The sequence below is a fragment of the Phacochoerus africanus genome, chromosome 1, assembly GCF_016906955.1.
Source record: "Phacochoerus africanus isolate WHEZ1 chromosome 1, ROS_Pafr_v1, whole genome shotgun sequence".
NCBI lineage: Eukaryota > Metazoa > Chordata > Mammalia > Artiodactyla > Suidae > Phacochoerus > Phacochoerus africanus.
The window spans coordinates 270,137,607-270,157,691 of NC_062544.1; the positions used below are offsets into that span (position 1 = coordinate 270,137,607).

Consider the following 20,085-nt stretch of genomic DNA (forward strand, 5'->3'; position numbering starts at 1 on the left):
CTGCCCTTGCTCAGTGGGTTAAGGATCCAGCGTGAGCTGTGGTGTAGGTTGCAGACGTGAGCTGTGGTGTAGGTTGCAGACGCGGCTCGGATCCAGCATTGCTGTGGCCCTGGTGTAGGCCAGCAGCTTCAGCTCCGATTGGACCCCTAGCCTGGGAACCTCCATATGCCACAGGAGTGGCCCAAGAAATGGCAAAAAGACAAAAAAAAAAAAAAAAGAAGAAAAAAAGAATCATCTTTAAAAGACTCATGTTTTTCAGCTCTTGAAACCATTCCATAAATTAATGATTTCCTTTCCAGCATTCTCTCTGTTTCTCTTTCTGAAAACCTATTCTGAAATAAGCCTTGGAGTCTCCTGGATAACTTCTCTAATTTTCCTTATCTCTGGGGAATTTCATTGACTTCATCGTCCAAGGTTTGATTGAACTTCTAAATTTCAGCTATCATATTGTCAGGAATTCTGTCTTACCCTTTATTGAAACCCTTTTTAAGTGTCTTTTTTTTTTTTTTGCTTTTGTGGATGTAATTTCTTTTATTGATCCCTAACAGTACTCATGACATATTTTTTAAACTTTATTTATTTATTTATATTTCCTCTGTCCTGACTAGGCTCCTTTTTATTTTTTATCTTTATTTTAATTTTTGTCTTTTTAGCATATGGCAGTTCCCAGGCTAAGGGGTCAAGTTGGAGCTGCAGCTGCCGGCCTACACCATAGCCACAGCCATGCCAGATTGGAGCCTTGTCTGCAACCTACACCACAACTCACAGCAACACTGGATCCTTAACCTGCTGAGTGAGGCCAGGGATCAAACCCGTGTCCTCATGGGTACTACTCGGGTTCGTTACTGCTGAGCCTCAACAGGAACTCTTAGACTGTTTTTATTGATTGTTTATTTTGCTCTGTTTCATGTTTGGCATTTCCTTTACATATGTGGTGATCCCTGTGTTTCTTCATATGTAAAAATATGCTATTTAGTAATAGCTGGCTGGAAGTTCGGTGTGTAGAGCCAGCACTGGACAGGTGAGCTCCACAGTAGAGGATCATGAGGTCAGTTCCCATAGTTTTTATTTGTTTGTTCTTTTCTTTCTTTCTTTTTTTTTTTGTATTTTTTCCTTTGGAGTTGTTCATTTTACTCCTTAAAAGGATTCTCCAGTTTCATACGTGGGGAATATGAACCAGGCTGCCAGTTTCTTGGAGCCCAGGTTTTATGAACTTTCACAAAATTCTTGTGCTTTCAGCTCCGAGACTCAGTCTCACTCTGCTGTGACAGAAGAGGCTTTCAGGATAAGTCTTCAGAAACAAAATCTCTGGGTTTAAAAGCATGACTTCTAAAGCCAGACTGCCATGGTTCCAGCTGTAGCTGGGTAACCTTGGGTGAGTTGCTCAGTGCTCCAGTTTGCTTACAAATGAAAGAAAGGTCAGCTTGGTGCTGATCGGACTCTTCTCCCAAACTTAATGTCATGAAATATCTGTGCTTCTGGATTCATTTGTGAAATAAGTTCCTATCCTCGATGCTGCATGAACATCTATCCTGTACTTTTCTAGGACGGGTCCAAATGTTCTCATCCTAAACTCTTGAGATGACACGTGTTATAAGTCAGGAATTTTCAGATTTTGGAAAGGGAAGATGGTGCATACACCGTATGTTGTGTGACATTCCCAGGGTCAGCATCCTGTGCACAACACAGCACGTGACCATTTCTGCAGTAAAGATGGAATGTTAACACTTGTGGATTACATAGAAACTATAATAATGCACCAGGGTCATTTAGGTCCAGTCTTGCCTCTGAATTATATAAAACCTTTATTTCCCAGAGTTGTTTTTCTTTCTTTTCTTTTCTTTTTTTTTTGGATTTTGAAATTGTAGATATGGGATTATGGACCCGTATTAATACTTTTCAGAAGAGATTTTCTCTCTATGACTTTCCCCCACTTTCTTAGAAAGAAACAAACAAAAACCCAGAATACCATTAAGCATTCCAATAGGCTCCTTTAAAAATTCCTACATTGGAGTTCCTGTTGTGGCTCAGCCAAAACGAATCTGACTAGTATCCATGAGGATACAGGTTCAATCCCTGGCCTCGCTCAGTAGGTTAAAGAATATGGCGTTGCTGTGAGCTGTGGTGTAGGTCACAGACGAGTCTCGGATCCTGCGTAGCTGTGGCGTAGGCCGGCAGCCACAGCTCTGATTCCACCCCTAGCCTGGGAACCGCCATATTCTGTGGAGGCAACCCTAAAAAAGACCCCCCCCCAAAAAAAATTCCTACATGCATTTTCAACTTTGTTAGTAAGTTACGAAAGCAGAATGAGGCATATTTGGATGGGCTGCTATTAGCAATTAAAGCATGGCAGAGTCTAGCAGTTTAATAAGCTTTTTCAAGAAAAACCATTTATCAAAGGAGATAACTTGAAATTAAAAGAAAAACTAAAAGTAATCTGGAAAACTTTTTATTGTAATTTTCAGGTCTAAATAAGATTAAATTGGAGGGCTTAATCTATGTTCCAGAAATAATCAATGGCCCAATTATTCAGGCATAGAGTTTCTAAAGTATGTGTTTTGGAAGATAAGTTATCAAATTAGGACATATTTGTACTCATTAATTCCTTTTTATAGAAAATAGAAAATCAGTTACATTTTGTTTTCTTGTTGGCAGCTTCAGCAAAAGTGCCTGCTCTTGAGGTCAATAATGAGGTTGAAACTAATGTGTTAAATGAGATTTTCCATTAAATCGTGATTTTGGTGTCCTTGATCCTTTGATACCCATTAGCAACTGTAAATTAGTTATTTAAGATATGGCAAGTATAAACTCTATAGCATTATTTACTTTGTTACTAATTAAAAAAAAATATTAAGACCTCATGTACAGCACAGGGAACTATATCCAATCTCTTGGGATAGAACATGATGGAAGATACTATGAGAAAAAGAATATATATGTGTGTGTGTGTGTATATATATATATATATATGAATGACTGGGTCACCATGCTATGCAGCAGAAATTGGCACAAGATTGTAAATCGACTATAGCTAAAAAAAGAAAAAAAAAGTAAACTTCCAGTATATAAACAATTTGATTAAGTCAACTGTTGGAAAGAGAGAAGCTATTAATTTGAGAAATTTGGCATAATAAAATCTTTGAAAAGACTTAGGAAATTTTTTTTTTTTTTAAAGAATGCCTTACAAGCTTTCCATGTTTTCCTTTTTCTAAGCTTTTATTTTGAAACAATTATAGATTCAAAGAAATTGTAAAAATAGTACAGAGAGGTCCCGCTTCTCCTGTTTCCTCCGATAGTTACATCGTAGATGTAACAAAAGCATGACACTAAAACCAGGAAATTGGCATTGGTATTAAGTGTGTGAATGGTTTCATGTCATTTAACACTTGTATAGATTCATGCAGCTACTACATGAATACTATAGCAAGCAAGGTACTATTTCACCACCACAAAATATTTCCCTTTACAGTTATACCCACTCCACCATCCATAACCCCTGACACCGTTCATCTGTTCTCCATTTTGATTTTGTCATTTCAAGAATGTTATACAAATGGAATCATATAGCATGGGACCTTCTGAAATGGCCTTTTTTCACTCAGCATAATGTCCTTGGAAACCCCTGTGGCTTTTGTGTTTATCAATATATTCCTTTTTATTGCTGTGTAGTATTCCATGGCATAGACATAACACAGATTATTTAACCTATACTAGCTACAGACCATTTTGGTTATTTCCAATTTTGGCTTTTCCATTTATAAGGCTGCTATGAATAATCATGTACTGGTTTTTTCTTTGTTTTGCTTTTTTAGGGCCACACTCTTGGCATATGGAGGTTCCAGCCTAGGGGGCTAGTCAGAGCTGTTGCCACTGGCCTACGCCAGAGCCACAGCAATGCCAGATCCAAGCCACATCTGTGACCTACATCACAGCTCCTGGCAATGCCAGATCCTTAACTCATGAGCAAGGACAGGGATCCAACCTGAAAGCTCATGGTTCCTAGTTGGATTTGTTTCTGCTGCACCACGATGGGAACTCAAATCATGTACTGCTTTTTATGTGGATATAAGTATTCATTTCTCTGGAATAAATGCCCAAGAGTGGGATTTCTAGGATATATAAGTGTATGTTTTATTTTATTGGCATACCCATGGCATACGGAAGTTCCTGGGCCAGGGACTGAATCCGTGCCACAGCTGTGACCTACCTACGTGGCAGCTGAGGCAAGGCCAGATCCTTTAACCCATTGTGCCAGGCTGGGGATAGAACCCTCGCCTCCACAGTGACCCAAGCCAATGCAGTCAGATTCTTAATCCACTCTGCCACAGTGGGAAACCTAGCATATGTTCTATTTTAAAAGAAATGATCAAACTATTTTCCAGGGTGACTGTACTATTTTACCTTCCCACCAGCAGTGTATAAGAAATCCAGTTTCTATACATCCTTGCCAGCATTTGATACTGTCATTATTTTTTATTTTAGCTGTTTTAATAGATGTGGAGTGATATTTCATTGTAACCCTAATATATATTTCCCTTAGGCTAGTGAGGCTGAATATTTTTTCATGCACTTATATGCCATTCATATGTCTTTAGTGAAATGTCTCTTCATGTCTTTCACTCATATTCAAGTTAGATTTTTTCTTTCTGTTGAACTTTTGAGAGTCCTTTGTAAATTCTAGATATGATTCTCCTATCAGATAAGTAGTTTGAAAATATTTTCTCCCAGACTGTAGCTTGTCTTTTCATCCTCTTAACAAGAGTCTTTTGTAAGAGTAAAAGTTTTTCATTGTAATGAAGTCTTACTTTTTTTCTTTTATGGATTGTGCTTTTGTTGTCAGGTGAAGAACTCTTCACAAAGCTGTAGATTCTGAAGATTTTTCCTCTATGTTTCCTTCTAAAGAATTTATAGTTTTATGTTTGATATTTAATCCATTTCGATTTAATTTTGTGTATGGTGTCAGGTTTAGATTGAGTTTCATTTATTTTGACCATTGATAATCCAACTGCTCCATCAACATTTATTGAAGACACTGCCCTTCTCCCATTATATTGCTTTTACCCCTTTGTGAAAGAATCAGTTTGTTTTTTTTTAAAGGGAGTTTCCTATGTGGTGCTCCAGGATCAGCAGCATCTTTGCAGCACAGAGATGCAGGTTCAATCCATGGCTGGCACAGAACATTAAAGGATCTGGCATTGCCGCAGCTGCAGCGTGTGTCACAACTGCAGCTCAGGTCTGATCTTTGGCCAAGGAACTCCATATGCCTCAGGATGGCCAAAAAAGAAAAAAAATCAGTTGGCCATACTGTTTAGAGGTATTTCTGGGTTCTGTATATTGTCCTGTTGTTGGATAGGGTGTTTAATAAATGTTGATTAGATTCTGTTGGTTGATGATATTCAGTTCTTCTGTGTCCTTACTGATTTTCTGTCTGGTACTATAAATTGTTGGTGAAGGATGTTGAAGTCTCCAACTATAATTATGGATTTGTCTGTTTCTCTTTTCAGGTCTATCCGTTTTGCTCCATGTATTCTGCAGCTCTTCTGTTCTGTCTAGACTTCCTATTGGACCTTTGCAGATAGGCATTGGGGTGGAGCTATATTGTTTTTTCCTGTCGTGTTTGGTTGTAGTCAAATTAGTCAAATTGTTATTGGCTAAATGTTTTCTGTTTTGTTAAGCTGTCTCTTTCCTGGTCTTGGCTGGAGAGATCAGGCTTTCGTTAAGGGTTTTATTGTCTGCTCCCACTGGTGTTTATGGGTTACCAGCTTCTTAATCTACAAATCTGGGAGAAATGAGGCAAAAAGAAAATCCAGGGAGCTCACTGTTGTGTTGCACTTCAGTCTACAAGGTTCCTAGCTTCTCTGCTCCCTTCTTTTCATCTTTTAGAGTTTTCTTGTTTGTTTTATATATAATATGTAGGGTTTTAAAGTTATATTTAGAAACAGGAATAGAGAAAAGTATATCCACTCTGGAAAAATGAAATACTGCAGTAAAAGGTATTATTTAAAATTGTAGGGAATTCCCTTTGTGGCTCAGCGGTAATGAACCCAAGTAGTAACGATGAGGATGCAGATTCTATCCCTGGCCTCGCTCAGTGGGTTAAGGATCCAGCATTGCCATGCACTGTGGTGTAGGTTGCAGATGAGGCTGGGATCTGGCATTGCTATGGCTGTGGTATAGGCCAGCAGCTGTAGCTTCAATTCAACCCCTAGACTGGGAACTTCCATATGCTGCAGATGCAGCCCTAAAAATACAAAAAAAAATTTTAAAAAAGAAAGAAAATTGTAGGAATTCCTTCTGTGGTGCAATGGGATCAGCAGCAACTATGCAGCACCAGGTTGTAGGTTTGAGCCCTAGCCTGGCGCAGTGGGTTAAAGGACCTGGCATTGCCCCAGTTACAGCTTGGATCTGATCCCTGACCCACAACTCCATATGCCACAGAAAGAAAAAGAAGAGAGAGAACAGGGATTTCTGAAGTTCCCACTGTGGCACAGTAGGTTAAGAATCTGACTGCCGTGGTCACTGGTGAGGGACAGGTTTGCTCCACAGCCCAGGATCTTCCCCATGCCATGAGTGTAGCCATAAAAATAAATAATAATAATAATAAATAAAATAAAATTGTAAAATGATTTTCAACATATGGAAGTCCCTGAGCCAGGAATCAAATCTGAGCTGCAGCTGCACCCTATGCCACAGCTGTGGTAATGGTGGATCATTAACCTACTGCACTGGGCTGGGGATTGAACCTGCGCCTCAGCAGTGACCCAAGCAACTGCAGAGACAAAACCAACTCCTTAACCCACTGCATCACAATGGGAACTCCCATAAAGTGATTTTTTTAAAGCACAGTATATCAGCATCTTTACAGAAGAGATGAATAATGTGATGAATATCTTTAAGAACATACCTTTTAACATTACTTGGGTTTTTAGGACAAAAACGTGGACATATATCCATATATCATTGACATATATCCATATCTTTATCTATATATAGTTCCTATAATGCTGAACCTTTTCCTATGCATATTAAAAGTGCTCAAAAATCTGTTTTTGTTTCATTTTGTTTTTTTGTCTTTTTGCCTTTTCTAGGGCTGCTCCTGAGGCATATGGAGGTTCCCAGGCTAGGGGTCGAATAGGAGCTGTAGCCCCAGGCCTACACCAGACCCACAGCAACGTGGGATCTGAGCCACATCTGCAACCTACACCACAGCTCATGGCAATGCCGGATCCTTAACCCAATGAGCAAGGCCAGGGATTGAATAGACAACCTCATGGTTCCTAGTTGGATTCGTTAACCACTGCGCCATGATGGGAACTCCAAAAATCTTTAATAAATGTACAAATTAAGCTAAACTTACCCACATTTATTAGACTATTAGGGAACTATCACCCACAAAATTCTTTCTCTGTAATAAAAGTATTTCCTAAAGGCATCTGTTAATTCTTCATTCAAACAAACCTGAAAGGGCATTTTTCTTGGGAGAAGAAAGAAATATAACTTCCTTCTCATGTTTTTAATTTTCTTTTTAATTTAACTGCTGATTTTGGGGATTATAAAGCATCATTTAGGTAAATATATGTGCAAAGAGAAATTTCAGTTTTCAGGAGGCTACTGCAACATCTATTATGAATTCTACAAAGTTTCATAAGGAATTATCTTTTCATGTTTATAACCATTTCAAATGAGCTTAGTACTAAACGAAAGCATTCAATTTATTGGTTATATGCAAGAATCACCAGGCAAAAAATCCAAGGCCATATAAGTGAATTATTCCTTTTAATTATCCATTGTAGTTATTTTTTATAGTGAATGACTTCCTTTTAGTTATTCCAGGAATAGGTAAACTATGGCCATGGGCCAAATGGGGCCTGTTAATTATTCCAATAAATAAAGTTTTATCAGAACAAGATCACACAAATTTATTTATCTGTCATTTGATTTCTTTGGTGCTATAATGTCAAAGTTAAGTAGTTTCAACAGAGGCTATGTCATCCATAGAGCCTAAAATATTGACCATCTAATCCTTTATAAAAAGCTGTAACTGACCTCTGATTTAATTTACCTGTAAATAAATTAATGCTGCCTTTCCCTAGCTGACTTTTTCTTAAATGTTATGTCACTAACAATACTGTAAGAAAGCAAATGGTAGCACAGGCAGGACGATTTGTACTGAAAACTCTTAACATTTAATGGTATTTGGAAGCTCTTTTTGGAAGCTATTAATCAGAAACTCACAAGAGTTGCAAGTTCTGAATATTCTTTTAGATTACCCTTACCAGGATTATGTGACTCTCATACATTTCTAATGCCATCTCAATACCCAAATTACTCATGCTTTATGGTATATTGGTCTTTGTCCCAGGACCCTGGGACCTAGCTTTTAAAACCCTTAGAATCTCCAAAGTCTCTTAGTGTACAAGTCTCTTTTGTACACTAATGGTGTTGGGGTTCCCTAGACAACTTTAACATGGGGGCTGATCTCCTGAAACACCAAGGAATAATTAGAGGGGTAGAATTTTCAGTCTCATTTCTGACCAGCAGAGAAGGGGGCAGGGGCTGCAGAATGAGTTAATCACCAATGGCTAGTGATTTAATCAGTTGTTCATCCACAAGGAAACCTCCATAAAAACTCCTACATGATGGGGTTCAGAGACTTCCAGGTTGGTGAACACATCATGGGCTGGGAGGGTGGAGCACTTGGGGAGGGCGTTGCAGCTCTGGATGCTCATGATTCTCCCCCCTTACCCTGTCCCATGCTTCTCTTCCATTTGGCTGTTTCTGAGTTGCATCTTTCACTTTGTATCAATTGATAATAGTAAGCAAAGTGTTTTCCCGAGTCCTATGAGTTGTTCTAATAATTGATCAAATCTGAAGGAAGAGGTTTGGGGATCCCTGACTTTGTAGCCAATTTGCACTCAACCTGCACTCAACACTTGTGACCAGCATCTCAACTGAAGGCAGTCTTATGGGACTGAATCCTTAAACCTGTGGAATTCACTCTGGGTAGTGATGTCAGAATTAAATTGAATTGTAGGAAACCCAGCTGATATAAGAATTGGTTGGTGTCAAGAGGAAAGAAACCCCATAGGCTTCCTTCCTTAATCTCCAAAAATCTTTGTAGTTGCATAGAAATATCACTGTCTATTGTTTAGCTCCATGGGTGGTTATTGACTATTTACTGATAATGAAAAAATTTTGAACAAAATCATGGATTGAAATTTATACCAAAATTAGGCTTTAAATCAAGATATTGTACTTGTAGTAGCTTTAATATACTATGAAATTGTGATTTATAACAGGGCTCAGAGATAATATATTTCATTCCATAAATAGCTTTTCATAAATAAAAAAAGATTCTGATAATGTTGCAATTGTTTCAGTAATATTTACAACACATTTTAACCTCAAAACAGCTGTACAGCAACAGCAACTTAAACTACATATATCTTGACACGGTTTTACTATTAAATAATGTTTAAGGTAAATACTAAATGTGAAAAGAATACTATTATGGCTCTTCTTCTCTGACATGACCAACTTTCAGATGCATTTTGTAAAACAGCAAAATACAAAGGACTTATGAATATTCCATGCAATAATTCAATAAGATCAGCCTCTATTAAATAAATAAAGGCCACAGAGATATTTGATGCCCATATAAGATGCAGGGAGAATTATAGAATATTTCCATTAAGAGCAACTTTTCAAATAGACACGAGAGTTTTTAAGAAGGACATTAGGAGTTCCTGTTGTGGCTCAGGGATTAACAAATCCGACTAGGAACCATGAGGTTGCGGGTTCGATCCCTGGCCTTGCTCAGTGGGTTAAGGATCTGGCGTTGCCATGAGCTGTGGTGTAGGTTGCAGATGCGGCTCGGATCCCACGTTGCTGTGGCTCTGGTGTGGGCCTGGGGCTACAGCTCCTATTCGACCCCTAGCCTGGGAACCTCCATATGCTGTGGAAGCAGCCAAGAAATGGCAAAAAAGACCAAAAAAAAAAAAAAGAAGTACATTAAGTGGGAGGTAAAATTTTCAGATGTGAGAATTTTCTGGGAAAAAAATGACTGCAATTTCAAAAGAATACATTTAAAATGAGTTCATTTTCAATTATAATGAAAAATAAATGCAGCAAAAGCATTTAATCTTTCTATTGAAGAAATATGAAAAATCCTATTTATTCATAATAATCCATGTTATGAATTAAAGTTATGAAAATATATCATTGCAGCTATAGGGCTGAAAGTAAAAAGCAGATATGAGAAGAAAAATCTTGGAAAAATTCTTCTTCAGAATAATTGTGCTTTCAGCTAATGCAGTGAAATAAGTAATATAATATTATCATGTTCAAAAGTCTTCAAAATCAATATTTTATTCTACACATATTGGCAGTTTATAAGGTATATAATTTTAGCAAAACTCTGGCTTGCTTAATTTGAAAATGATGTATTTTCTCCCTGTTGCTTTAATAAATCTGTAGAGAAGAGTAATAATAGAAAAACAATCTCAACGGAGGATGATTTTCAATATGAAGAGTATTTATTTAGTTCTTCCACTTCCATTAATCACAATAAGATCCCAGCATTAAATATATCTGTATCTATATCTATTTATACATACCTATCTAGCTACATATACATTTTTATATATATATATATATATCAATAAGACAACTATAATTTCAAGTGGTTAAATTGTTGCTAAATATTGTTTCAATTCCATGTGTAAAGTACTTATGAAGGTTAAAATCTGTATGATTTTCCCAATAAGTCTTTACTTCTTGCAAAAAAAATCCTGTAAAATTCAGACATGCCTAAGATGTTTATTTTGCTTTTTTTTTCATTGTAGTCTTTCTCTCTAATAACTTCATTTAACATATCCTCTTTGGGGGGGCTTTATAAAAGGTAATTTCTCTGTTGTCCTCAGAATAATAAAATTAGATTGCAGCAACATGGATGGACCTAAAGATTATAGTAAATGAAGTCAGTCAGACAAAGAAACGTATCACATAATATCACTTACATGTGCAATCTTATTAAAAATTATACAAAAGAACTTATTTATAAAACAGAAACAAATTCACAGATTTCAAAATCAGAGTTGCCAAAGGGGAAACTCTGGTGGGTGGGGAGAGATAGGATTAACACATACACAGTACTATACATAAAGCAGATAACTAACAAGGACCTACTACATAGTCAGGGAGGTCTACTCAATGTTTTATAATAATCTATATGGGAAAAAGGATAGATATATTTATATGTATAACTAATTCACTTTGCTGTAAACCTGAAGCTCGTACAACGTTGTAATTCAACTATACCACAATAAAAAAATTTTAAAAGAAATCTTTAATATGGAAATTGTAGTTTTAAGGATCTGCACCGATGCTTTGAGATCCCTGCGAAAAAATTACAGAAAAGCATATCAGCACCAAGAAAGCATGAGGCTGCATTCAACTTCTATTAAACTGGCCTCATTCATCTTCCATCGTATGTAGAGTTAAATTTTTATGATTCAGTGAGAGACCTTTCAGAAATCCCTACATGGCCTAGGCGTCAAAGAAGTACACAAAATGAAAATAAAAAATGATCTTGAATGTGTTGTGAATGGTAGGGGGACCTGCACAACAGTGCTTTATCACCAGATATGATTGGTGAAGAAAGCAAGAATAATTCAAGCCAAAAAGCAGCCTTTGAGAATTGGTTGGTTTGCACTTCTCTCCAGTGATTTCCTAAACAAGTACTCAATTCCCTATGTTAGATAGAAGTTGAGTTCAATGAAGATCAAATGAATACAATAAAATAATAGCAATTGGAGTTCTTGTTGTGGCTCAGTAAGTTAAGAACCCAACATAGTGTCTGTGAGGATTAGGGTTCATTAATGCCTATAATTCTAATGCCTAGCTCCGTGGGTTAAGTATCTGGTGCTGCTGCCAGCTGTGCTGCAGGTCACAGGTGCAGGCTTGGATCTGGTGTTGCTGTGGCTGTGGTGTAGGCCAGCAGCTGCAGTTCCGATTTGACCCCTGGCCCTGGAACTTCCATATGCTCCAGGTGCGGCCCTAAAGAGAAAAAAAAAATAGTAATGTTCATGATAGCAATTAAATGCTTCCCATATATATGATTATGTAGGAATATATTTAATTTTTATGTAGGAAAACAGGAAGCCAAGTGGAGATTCCCTGGCCTATTATTACTTGACTTGTTTAGTATAGTGTGTGGATTCAAATGTCATGATCAGATTAGCTGCCAGTAGAGCCTTGAGAGAGCACAACATAACATGCAATCATTCATAGTTACAGAAGTGTCCAGAACCTTTTTGTGCAATACTCATGAGTGTGATTCATTTTACTGTTTATTTAATAGCATAATTTGGAAAAGTAGTATTGACCCACACTTAAATTGGTTTGATGTTCCAGTCATACCCTGGAGATGTTTGATTTATTCCTCAGCCATTAATGCCTATAGTTCTAAGCAGCTATCACTAGATAGCAATAATCATTACTTTATTCATGAAATATATATTGGTTTCTACCATGTGCTGGGCCCTACTCTGGGTGCTGAGATACAAAGTTGAATGATACATGGTATCTGCCTTCAAGGATTTTAGAGGGACATATGGAATAGTCAACAAAGAAGGAGAGATTTTGAAGGTTAACTATTTCCAGGCATAGAAGACTAAGATAAGAAACAATTAAGAACTTTATTATACTCAGCAAAAGAGAACCATTATAAAAAAATGAATGCAATAGACTAAAAAGAATAGGAATGATTTCTTAATACTTTTTCTTATTTAAATATAATAGTTTTTTGACCCAGAGGATGCATGTGTGAAATTAAATCCAGCCCACTGGTTTTGCAGTTAAAAACAAACAAACAAACAAACCCTCGAGAGGCTAAAACAAAGCTCTTCTAGCCAGTTTTATGGTAAAGATAGAGCTCAGTGGTCCTAATTTTTACCCTGGAGCTGTTTCTATTGCAGTGAACTGCCTTGCTTATATTCCCTCATCCACTTGCCAAATGTTTATGGAGTCTCTCTGTTGTTCCAAATACTCTAATGAGCACAAGGCATGTAAAGATGAACAAAGTCCCATTGGGAAGCAGGGAAGAAGAGGAGAGAACAATTCCTGGGATGCTGGGGCACCTGAAGCTCTGAGACTGATGGCTGAGTGAATGAGGTAGTAAATAAGAGGCAATGAGTGGAATGTCTTCCATGTGGGTGATTGCCCCTTGCTGCACAGTATCTAGTTCATAAAAATGCCTTGAAATGAAGAATATATGAGACATGCAATCATAAACTAGATTTAAGTAGACACAGCCACTGCACACAGGTTTCCTTGCCTCTTGCCTTCCAAACCCAAACATCTCCCAATTACTTCTAGATCTAGTACTCTCATGTATAATGCTTTGGCACAGTTCACCCTTTGGCGGTAACCTTTGCTGAAACTTCACACCAAGCTAATTATCTTAACTTGCTCATAATGATAACTTTAGACGGGACTTTCTTCTTTTTCTTTCTGTACCTTTTTATCATATTTTAAGTAGACAAAAATATCACAAACCAGTTTTGTTAAACAATGAACATAAAAATTTCTACTGAAAGTCCATTTATTGAGATTTAAGTCCTGAGAGCATGCACAATTTAAGAGATTGAATTGAATTATGAAAATCAGAACCTTCGGAATAATATGATTTCCTTTCCATCGACTCCAGCATGGAGAGTTTCAAAGAAATGTGGGGCTTATGCAGTTATTGATTTGGCAGAATAGCAGCTATCTTTCAGGCTTAGACATTTGAAAATTTAATAAGGTTCCCTTAAGACCAGGGTGGATGTTAGTGGTTGTAAACCTTTCCAGATTAACTGCTGAAGCAGGTAACAGACCTCGATGATGTAATGGACCCCTGGCATTGAGCCATGTGTTGCCATACCCTGTACTGTCTCACGTGGCTCTGCCAACTGCTGGACTCTACATTACAAGCTAGTCAGCTCACTCAAACAACAGTAATCCTCTTCCCAGGCCCTAGCAAGTCCCATCCTCTGCCAAAACAAACCAGCGACTGATCACCATCTACTGGGGAGGTCTCTGTTCTATGGCTGCCAATGATTTGCTCAGTTCTGACATTTATTATTTGCACACAATTCTTACAGCCTGAGGATGCCCAGACCCAAGAGAGTCTACCTGATCACACTTCACTGAAAGACTTGTTCAGAATTTCACTTGTGCCAGCCTAGGTGGTTGATCAGAACTGTCGCACTCTGGCTTCCTCATAGATTCTATGGCCTCATACCCATTTTAATGATTCTTAAAGTCATTCACAAGCAATACATCCTTATCATAGCATCAATGTCATTCTCTCTTACTGTAGATGGCTGCTACTACATAGCTCCAGTTTTGGAGTTTTATGGATTAAAATTATCCATGAGAGGAAAACTGATTCCAATCTCATCTCATTAGCATAGATGCAATCCCAGGGAAGGAATGTGATTGGTTCTGTTGGAGTTGGGGACCCTCCTATAGAACAGTCCACTTGGCCAAGGCCAGGAGTGCCATGAGTAGCGCAGCTTGGCTCAAATGCCTGTCCCCAGACCTCTTCTACGTAACCAATGGGGACATGCATGGGGGAAGTAAAGGCGGTTAATTCAGGAGCAGAGGCAAGGGTTTGGCAAACAATAACACAGACATTCACACACACTGTAACTGTCTACAGCTGACATTATTGGGAGTCCAAGCCAAGTCTGAGTTTACAGCTGTAAGCTGGAATTATAAAGAATGCAGGGCAGATAGAGACAAATGCCCCCAAATGTCAGTTCTGTTCATCTTTCACCTAAATATCTAAGTGATACCACAGAATCAGAAAGGAAACGTCAAGCAAGTATAGAGGTGTGCGACTATGAGGATTTCTAGTGGCCATCTGTTTTGAAAGGCCTCCTTTCAAAAAAAGTCTTAAATTATTTAACACCAAACATAATTTGAGTACTTCCTACATATATGTTGGAGAGTCAAGGAATACAAAGCCTGGGGAAGACACATTTCCATGCATGTAATTATAATATACAGCACTGAGTGCACATGGCAAAGCAGGGACTGGGTTCTGTGAGAGCAGAGGAGAGCAATTGTAAGTCTGAGTGTTGTGTGCAGGCATGTGTGAGTGCGTAGGTGTGAGTACAGATGCGGTGTGTGTGAGAGTACGTATCAGTGGGAAGATGGAAGATTAGGAATTACTCAAAGGGGACTGAGAGGACTAGAGCAGAAGCACACTTCAGATCAAAAGAACAAGGTATAAATGCCATCGGAATGGAAGATATTGTGATGTCTTAAGGGACCATGAACGGTTGAGAGCTGCTCAAGAGAAAGGGAAAAGAGGGAGATGAGGCTGGAGGAGGAGTGGGGGTCTGGGGGATGGTGGACAAGGAAGGTCTTCGATAACATTGTAAAGAACTTGGCCTTTTTTAAAAATTTGAATTTATGGAAAAACAGGAGAAAAGCTGCATGCAAGGTTCACATCTAAGAGTAATGTGAAGAGTGGATATGATCCGTAACAGCCTGTACCCAGGTGGTTCTATTAAAAGACCACTGTAATGATCTGGGCAAAACATGGTGAAATACTCAACCTGATGATGAAAGTGGGACAGGAAAGAAGGTGCGGAGGAGGGAATTCAAAAACGCAGAACACAGAACATCGGAGGTAAAGATAATAGTGCTTTCAGGTCATCCAATTCAAACTCCCGAAGGATTATTATAACTCTGTGCTATCCCCAGTCTCCCGAAGCTTTTGGACACCCTCCCATACTTAGAGGTCACTAAATCTGGAGACATCTTTTCCATTATTGAATAATTCCCTTCCAGCATGTAACACTTCAGTACATTTAGTTCACCAGATCTCTTATCCCTCTCAAAGAAGGGATCCCTGCAGAGGGAAAGCTCTGACCTTTCATAGGAATGAAGGGAAGCATCAGGCCCAGGAACTATCATAGAGCAGGAGAGAAATTTTGCTTACCACTGTTCCCTACTGGTCTGATTTCAACCAAGTGTGTTTTCCAACGATGAATATGTTTATAAAAAGCATGTGTACTCTTAAATATTGTATTACATAAACTTTGAGCATAATGAGCATGCCTAGTTAGGAGGTTTGTTTTATTTGTATAATCAATGAACTCTTAATTGCCCTTCTCTGAAATGAATGTCCTTAAACCTCTGCAAAACATAAATTAAAAATAATAGTCTTTGAGTTATTCTTAGATTGCTTCATGCAGTCTGATCTCCCAATCCAAGTCTTTGTGCAGTTAGGATCTAATTGGATCAGCTGATGCCTGAGGTTCCCTCTAGCTCCCCAGTACCACAACTAATTAGCAGAAATTCCACTTTAATAATATAGCTGCTGCAGGTCAAGAAAGGAGAGCAAAGGAGAGGTGGACATCTCAGCTTAATGAACACTGAAGAAAGATTAGAAGAGAGTTAAGATTCACTATGATAATTAATTACAGTCCAAGAAGAACAAAATCCTATGAATGTTGGCTAATTGTAATTTAAGCTACATACAGTCACACAAATCTCTCCTGCAGCATCACCTCCAATTCTGAGATGGAAAGAGAATATCTCTTCTCAATAATTCATCTCATTAATTGTCAATATAAGCAACAATCTCAAGCCTGTGGAGATGTAAAATTTATCAAGGTAGTATTTAATATTTAATGTAATTATAACTGCACTGCATGTATTCGTGTATTATCAAGCCTTTTTTTTTTTTTTTTTTAGGGTCTCACCCATGGCATATGGAAGTTCCCAGGTTAGGGGTTGAATTGGAGCTACAGCTGCCGGCCTACACTACAGCCATAGCAACATGGGATCTGAGCCCCATCTGGGACCTAACCACAGCTCATGGCAATGCCTCATGGATACTAGTAGGATTTGTTTCCACTGGGTCACACCTGGAACTCCCTCAAGCCAGTACTTTATTAATTATTTCTACTTTGGACATAGTTTGGTCTCAGATATCTTGGTGAAAATGGCTAGACCATGACACAAGAGTTGGTGTGGGAGATATCTTACATAATGCTTTTTTTTAAAGAATAAAAGATGCAAAAAATCAGATGGGCTCTGTGTAATTTTAGAAGCAGCTATTATAATCTGCTTGAATGTTTCACTGTATTCTTTGAAATTCCAATGGACTAGCAGGCTACTCATTCTTATAACCATGCAACATAAAGAAAGGGAATTACGCCTGGTTGGAAGCATTAGAGTGGTATTACATCACAATTATGTCTCTTCTATATGTCTCAGAAACTGGGCACATTCATCCTGTTCCATCTAACAGTATAGCCAAAATGGAGGAGGACTGGCTTGAGAAATAACAGTTCTCTTACTGGGGAGAAGACAATTAGCCAATATAAGCTGTGTATGCTGGTGAGATGAAGTAAATTGTTGTTTTTTAAGTAACTTGTTGCCTATGTGGATAGGCAAAAGGGGAAATTACAGTGTGGCTCATTACCAAGAGGGAAGATTCTTCTGATCAAATATATGCAGACTGGGCAGAGAAGTAGATCCAACGAGAAGAAACACAACACAGCAATGGAGAATTCAGGGACGCATCATCTTTGGTTCCACATATCCACGTAAGGCAGGTGAGTGCTGACAGCAAGAATACTTGTTGGCAGCAAGGAAAATAGTAAGAGCTACATAACTCCTCCACATTTCTGGGCTTTCCATGCATCTTGGAAGGGAGGGGCTGCATGACTAATTCTCATCAACGGAAGATTAAAGGAAAGGCTGCCTCCCTTCCTGTCAAGATCAGTTAAGAGTTGGCACTTCTTCCTCACCTCCTTTCACTTCCTCCGCCTACCTGTGTGAATAGAAGCAAAGGATTCTGGGATGGGGGTCCCACAGTATGGAAGGAGGCTGGGCCCCTGAGTCATGGCTCGAGGGGGAAGCGACACACATGAGCTGCTGAGGTGATTGAGAAATAAAATGGCATTGGGTTGAGCCACGGAGATTTCAGGGTCCTCTCCTGACTCATACATCAGTGCTGTGATTCAGAGCACGAGACGTGGATTCAGTGCACCATGGTGTAAATCCAGCTTCCACCACCAACGAGCTTCGTGACTTGACATCTCTGAGCTTCAGTTTTAGGGGCAACAATTTTGTTGTCAGAATGAGACATCGTAAGTGGTTTCAACTCAGGAAACAAAATACAAGCCCAGGAGTGGGCCTTGGAAATACTCTATCCCAAGACAGATGAAACTTCCAAGGAATCAGGTGTGGGTCTCAAGCTCTTTGAGTTATCCAGCTGCATGAGCCCCATAGGACACTTGATTTGGTAAAGAAATGAAAAGCCAGTCTTGTTTTGCCTCAGAGTGAACACTGCAGTCCTCAGCTCTGGCTTCATTTAAATTTAAATTAAGCCTGATGGGAGGAGGAGGGAGTGGGATCGGGAGCTTGGGCTTATCAGACACAACTTAGAATAGATTTACAAGGAGATCCTGCTGAATAGCATTGAGAACTATGTCTAGATACTCATGTTGCAACAGAACAAAGGGTGGGGAAAAAAATGTAATTGTAATGTATACATGTAAGGATAACCTGACCCCCTTGCTGTACAGTGGGAAAAAAAAAAAAAAAATTAAATAAAAAAAAAATAATAAATTAAGTCACAGAAAAATATTGATACCTGGGCCCTAACCTAGATCAATGAAATTAGAATCTCTGAGAGTGAAATGCAGATATTATTATTTTTTAATTTTTATAACCCCCCCCCCCTTTTTGGGGGCTGCACGTGCATCATATGGAAGTTCCCAGGCTAGGGGTCGAATCAGAGCTACAGCTGCTGGCCTATGTCACAACCACAGCAACAGGGGATCCGAGCCAGGTCTGTGACCTACACCACAGCCACAGCAATGCTGGATCCCCAAACCAGTGAGATCAAACCTGCATCCTCATGGATACTAGTTGGATTCCTTTCTGCCATGCCACCATGGGAACTCCGAGATATTATTATGTTTTTAAAGTTACCCTGGTGGTGCTAATATAGAGTCAGAGTTAGGAATAAATGAGCTAGGGTAACAAAGAGATTCGAAGCAGCTTAAAAGCTTTCTGTCTCAGTTACAATTGATTCAGGAGGTGAAGAATGGAGCTCAGGGGAAACACCAAGTAGACTCAGATATGTAGAACTAGCAAAGGAAATGATTTTTGTAGCAATTTGTCAACAAAAAAGAAACAGTGCTTTAAGTCAAAACATTACCATTTACAGAAATCACATGGAATAAATGTCATTAGGAATATTACTGTTATTTTCTTTTCAGTCTTCATTCTATTTCATTTTGTCAGTCAACTAAATGCGTTTAAAATATGGGAAGAAATCATGGGTATACACAATGAATATTCAACATAGAAAAATATTTCCAAAAAAATTTCTGATTGGTAATGTGCAAAACTAGTAAAACAGTAACAACATTTTTTAGAAATATGGAAACAACAATGGATTGTCACCTTTTCTGCTCCTAGACAGCCATTAAAAGATATGGTTGACTCTTTGAAAACAGGCAGATCAGTGTTTCCTAAATGGAGAGAAAATTTAGTCCAGCAACCTAGAAATTGCCAACTGCTTCAGACCTATTATTTATCCAGTGCCCTGTTCTACTGCCAACCTAACCCACATTCAGCAAAAAAGATCAATTTCCTACCAGATGTGAGTGAATCTTAATGGAAATGTATACTTTATTTTCTTTGTGTCATTTAAGCTCTCCTTCAAATTTCTCCTGTTTTTGGACCGCTGAAGTCCAATGGAATGACAAACTTGCAAATATCTGCCGCTAATGAAAAGCATTTATTGGACACTAACCTATTAATTACTTGCTTTCAGTGATGTAGGAAGATTACTAAAGAGTATTCAATTTAGTTCCACTAAGTTTCACTGGCATCAAGGCTTTTAACTTTTTCTTCTTTACTTGAAATGAAAGCCAACAGTCTTAATAATTTTGACTGGTCCTTAAAATATTCTCACATCTGCTCAGATTTAATTTGCAAATGAGTTCTTTCCCAGCAATGTACCCTCATAAGGAAATCCAAATCATAAAAATTCCAGGGAACAATAGC

The 20,085-nt window shown here is 38.4% G+C and overlaps 1 protein-coding gene and 1 long non-coding RNA gene across 2 annotated transcripts in view; one reads left to right on the plus strand and one right to left on the minus strand.

Moving 5' to 3' along the window:
- The window catches only part of CYYR1 (cysteine and tyrosine rich 1), a 106,982-nt gene that overhangs the window by 13,082 nt on the left and 73,815 nt on the right, over positions 1-20,085 (minus strand). The gene's annotated exons all lie outside the window — the stretch shown is intronic.
- The window catches only part of LOC125135229 (uncharacterized), a 69,171-nt gene continuing 66,511 nt past the window's right edge, over positions 17,426-20,085 (plus strand). Inside the window, exon 1 of the long non-coding RNA XR_007136922.1 lies at positions 17,426-17,618. This is a non-coding gene — a long non-coding RNA (uncharacterized LOC125135229). The remainder of the gene's footprint in view (positions 17,619-20,085) is intronic.